The following is a 5,844-nucleotide window of genomic DNA, read 5'->3' as shown; positions in this document are numbered from 1 at the left end:
TTGGACATCATCATAAAGTGACTTCTGAGTCGCCAATTCCGTACCAAGACTTTCCAACTCCTGGGCTCACTCTGCATCCCTTCGGAGAATGCCCTCAGCGAAATTGATAATCTGCATATAACACGTCTCACAAATAAAAATGGGCGAATAGAAATATGCGGTTACAATGAACACAAGATATTTGAAAGCGAAAGGACAAAGCAATAATATACCTCTACAGAACGCTTCTCGATCCCTTCCACAGCAGTAGGGAGCGATACTTGCTCGCGCACACAGGAGGCAGAGGGAAGTCGCCCGAGGATATTGCATATGGAAGATACAATATCCTTGCAAGAGAAGTTCACGGCCAGGCCGAAAGTCCTAGTCCACCATCCGCTAATATCGGGGATTGGCTACAAGAGCATAAAGAAAAATATCAAGGAGTAGCAGATAGCTCATGAGGAAAAAGCAGCAATACGAGAGGGAGTAGATCAAGATACCTCGTGAATGGGGGTACTGCTCTTTCCTTTAGACGAGGCGGATACAGGTGCGCCGCCAACAGTAAGGGACACAGAAGTGTTCTTCTTTTTAGAACGAGAGGACTCTGTATCCGCACTTATCTTCCGCTTCCTAGTTAAAGGAAGATCCTCGGAGGCAGAAGCAAGACCTTGTGAAGCAGAAGCCCTAACCGGGGAAGCCGCCCCAATAGAAGGAATCGTCCCTCCAGAAGGATCCGCCCCTACAACGGAAGCGGTTTCCGTCATCCGCTTCTTTCTTCTCGCCAGGGCTTTGGCCTCCCGATCTGCAGCAATTTGAGATAAAGGATCACCCCTGCAAAGGGTTAAAAGAAACCATCAACTTGGAAATAAAAAGTACCTTGCACAAAAACGCGATAAGGAATATAGACAACACGATCCCCCTCGCGGTATGCAATAGCTACTCGGCTCCTTAGCATATGAAAGGCCTGATCGTATGTCCATACAAAAGGTGGAGTGCTCTTCAGGAACTTGATAACGACGGATTCTTCCTGGCTGGGATACCCGAAGTTCAAACTCTTTACGTTGGGTCGACTCCAGCAATGAAGGAAGTTCAGGTTTTCCTCATTAAACTTGATAAAAAAGTAAGATCGATCCCACTCGCGGATCTTGTTCAGCTTCTCGTCAAAACCATAGTATCCGCTCTGGCGGATGAAAGTGAAATACCCCGCCGAGCTTTTGAAATGGTGGAGCTTGGAGAAGATCTTGAGCGAAAAGGGAACCTCCAAACAATCCGCCAAAAATTTGTCCAGAGTCAAATCGGCCCAGCGGTTAGGATGCAGTTGCCCGGGCGCGATTCCATAACCGCCTAAGACGGAAGCAATCTCATCCGCCAGCGGATAAGTGAAGCCGCAGATAATCTGGGCCACGAAAACAGTGAAGTACCCCTTTGGGTAATCGCCCGGCCCCCTATCCTCTCCAGGAATGATCGTCTCGAGACCTCGGAGCCAGGGATAATGCTCCCGCAAATCATCGATTGTCTCTTGACAAACCAGACTTCCCGACCTGTCCTTCTTAAGTAACAAACGAGGGGTTGGGACAGGTGGCGGAATCAACTTTTTGGGGTCAAAACCTAAACCCTCGTCGGTTGTATTCGCCAGATGAAGGAAGTCGGCGGGATGAGAATTACACCCAGGAGAGCTGGTTGAAGCTTCCTCAACCATCTCTTCGACCTCGTTAGAGACCTCGCGGACATAATCGTCGTCAAACGGCGCGAAATCGAGGTCTGACATGATCGATAAAAGGAAAACAGAAGCAAAAATCCGAACAAGGAGCAAATGTGAAAAGAAAAACTTACATGAAAAAGACAACACAGTGAAGTGACGGGATTAAGAAGTCAACGCCGGAAAAGAAGTAACGGAATTAAAAGGTCGACGCCGGAGAAAACGAAAGAGGGGAAATGCACAAATTCAAAAACTTTGAAATAATCGGACAAAGACGAAGCGTCCCCTATAAAAAGACCCTAAAAGGGCTCTTGCTAGACCAAGGGGGAGGCATGTGATAACCCGCGAAGCCCAAAACGGGTTATACTCATTTCGCAAGCCCAGCCCATATTAAAGCCCCATGGGCTAAGATTGGACGGGACCCGAATGAAGGAAGCAGGCGCAGCGAGTAAACCGCCCCTAATTCCTAAACGGAGCGACAAGACTCCCACTCAGAACCACGTTCGTTGCCATGAAGACCACGAAAGGGACATGGCCTAAAAAGGGGGAACCGCCCTCAGAACGTGGCCCACTAAGGAGTAACCGCCCTCGGCGGTTACCCAAAAATACCTATAAAAGGCCTTAAGAATAAGGGGGAAGGTACGTTCACATTTTTTCCCACAGAGCTATTGCTAAATTATAGACTCATTCTTACAAAAACTGACTTGATCGTCGGAGAGTTTTCCCGGAGATCCTGTCTCCGGTTTTGTTTTGCAGGTAACTCCGGCAAAGAACATCAAAGCGGATCCAGCAAGTTATCAGTCTCATTAAATTTACTTAAACTGATCTATCGACCACTTGAATTTCTTAAAGTGACATTTTGTCATATGAACTTGGTCCACTAAACTTTTAAAGTGTTTCGTTAGCTCTTTTAAAATGACATATTAGCCATTTGAATTTGTCTAAAGTGGCTGTTTAGCTCCTTAAACTTGCTTACGGTAATGTATTGATTCGTGAACTTGCTTAAGATGATATACATTTTAATGTGTTCAAATCCTTTCTTTTATGTAAATTGATCGGGTTAATTATATCACTTTAAACAAATTGAAAACGCAAACACGCTGTATCAATCAAGGAATCAATGATACATTAAGCCTTGAACTGTTTAAAACTTTAATTATTAATTTGGTTGGACATGATCCCAATTTGATTCCTTTTATTTTTCGTTGTTGTCAAAGGATGTTATCTTTCATTTTCATGATGACTCAGACACTTGTACTACAATAAACGTAATTAATTAAAACTATTAGATCATGATATAAGTTAAAATAATTATATATGATGAAGATATAATATAAGTTAGCATCAATTGACAAATATGGATAAATGAAATTTTTATTTATATATCAAGACTAGTGTGGGCTTAAAAAGGTATAGTTCTACAAATTTAAAATAAAATAAAAGCAAAGCAAAAAGCATAATTAAATTTATGAACTTTACGTGTTTTAAAAATTAAATATCTGATAAATTATTTTTCCATATTGAGTTTTTAATCTTTGATTCTATTATAGATTCAGTCCTTATTTAACTTTTCTATCGAGTTTGGGTAACACAAGCTTTTGAAGGATTCAGACTGTTGACGTGGATATTTTTACTTCCGTATGGACAAATAAAAAAAAAAACTTTCTTAACTAGGGGAGAGAAAGTAAAAAGTAAAAAAAATTACAGAAATTGATTTCCACCAGGTTCTTTCAAGCTGGAAATTGAGCTTGGAAGAACTTGCTAGAAATGGATTTTGGTATTACGGAAGAAGATCCATTTTACGATTCTAATGCTGGAAATCACGAAATGGAAGATGAGAAGATCGGTCTTAGAATAATATATTGGAAATTGATTTCTGTAATTTCTTTTTACTTTTTACTCTGTCCATCCTTGTCAATAAACTCTTATTTTAATTTATCCACATCAATAAGCCGAATTGCCTTAATGATGCGTGTGGTCCAAACTCGATGGAAAAGTTAAATAAAGGCCAAATCGATGACAGAATTCAATATGGAAAAATAATTGATCTTCAAAACAGATAAAATTCAGGAGCTTAGTTATAATTTTTCAGTTTTACTAAGTTCTTTTATGAAGCTAGGTTTTTACCACAAGAAGGATTGATATACCAACAACTATATTATGACCACTTACCAAACCCATACAACGTAGAAGTTTCAAAAGAATATACTCAATTAGAACCAAAAGAAAATACATTAGGAGAAAGAATTAGAGTACTACGAGCTTATCTTATGCGAAAATGTGAAGAATATAGAGTTCAACAAAAGGTTAAAAAGGATAAGAAACTCGGGTTACGAGAAATATGTGGATTCACGGAAAAACGGTTAGTTTTTGGTTGTGATGATAAAATTAGGAGAAAATATAGACGATATACTCCTAATCGCACTTATAGACATAATCCGACATATAAGAAGTCTTATACTAACAAGTATGATAATGGACGATTTCGACGAAAACGATTTAGACGATATAAAAATAATCCCGAAAATCGGAACAGATTTAGATATAAACGAAAATTTAGGAAAAGACGAGAAAGACCACTAAGGGATAAAAATACTAAACTTACAGAATGTAAATGTTGGAATTGTAATGAGAAAGGACATTATGCTAATAAATGCCCTAAATTAAAACAAAAAGGTGTCAAATATATAGGAACAACAGAATTTATAATGAGTCTAGAACAAATAAGAGCCAGCGATGATAAATGGCATAAAGAATATGAATTTTATATTACTGAAACAGAAGGTGAGAACTCAGAAGAATTAGAACCAATAGAATATGAAGATAGTGAAACTAATAACTAATGGTAGCCATATATGTAGAAGCACCGGTAGAATATAAACCTAATAAGATTATAAAACGCCGCATATTTATAGATAGTGGAGCTGATATATGTTTAGCGAAGCAAGATGTACTAGTTCCCCATAAATGGAAAAGATCTAAAGGACATAAGGTCAGAGTTACAGGATTTAATGAACAAATGAAAGAATTAGATATTATAGCCGAAAATATGAGATTAATACTTAACAAGACAATCTTTCGATTACCCATAATTTATCAAGAAAATAATATGAAACAACATATATTATTAGGAAATAATTTTCTTGATTTCTTTAAAGTCCAGCTAATCAAACCTGAAACCATAAGTCTTTTAACTCCTTGTAATAAATGGATTATCCTTAAGCGCGTCCTACCTTTATATCCACTCACAATACATAATATCAAAACAAATCGAGATACTAATTTAGAACTTTTAAAACAAAAATATTTAGACCATTTAAAGATCAACTTTGGAGAAAACCCTATAACGTTGTGGGAAAAAGAAAAGATATATGCTAAGATAGAACTCATAAACCCTAATGATGTTGTTCACACTAGACCAATAAGATATAGTCCTGATGATCAAAAGGAATTTGAAATACAAATAAAAGAATTATTAGACTTAAAATTAATTCAAGAAAGTAAAAGCCCTCATAGTAGCCCGGCATTCTTAGTAAGAAAACATAGCGAACAAAAGAGAGGCAAAGCAAGAATGGTAATAGATTATCGAGAACTAAATAAGAAAACGATTTTTGATGGATATTTTTTACCTTATAAGAGAAATTTAATTAATAGATTATCAGGAAAAAAGTGGTTTAGTAAATTTGATTGTAAAAGTGGCTTTTGGCAAATTAAGCTTACTAAAGAATCAAGACCTTTAACAGCATTTAGTGCACCACAAGGACATTATGAATGGATTGTGTTACCTTTTGGTTTGAAAAATGCACCCCAGATATTTCAACGACGAATGGATACGATATTTAGAAAATTAAATGACTTCTGTGTAGTTTATGTCGATGATATATTAATCTATAGCAATAATATAGCAGACCATTTACAGCACCTAGATGCATTTATAAAAACAGTACGACAACATGGAATCCTTTTATCTGAAAAGAAATCAGAAATCTTTAAAAATAAAATAGAATATTTAGGATATATAATAGATAGTGAAGGATTACAACTACAAGATCATATCGTAACTAGAATCCAAAATTTTAAAGAAAAATTAGATACTAAGAAAGAAGTCCAACAATTTCTAGGAATAATAAATTATGCATCAGATTATATAAAAGACTTACCAAAAT

This window comes from Euphorbia lathyris, chromosome 3, assembly GCF_963576675.1.
Source record: "Euphorbia lathyris chromosome 3, ddEupLath1.1, whole genome shotgun sequence".
Lineage (NCBI taxonomy): Eukaryota > Viridiplantae > Streptophyta > Magnoliopsida > Malpighiales > Euphorbiaceae > Euphorbia > Euphorbia lathyris.
The sequence above is the reverse complement of the archived record's forward strand: the minus strand, read 5'-3'. Positions refer to the sequence as shown.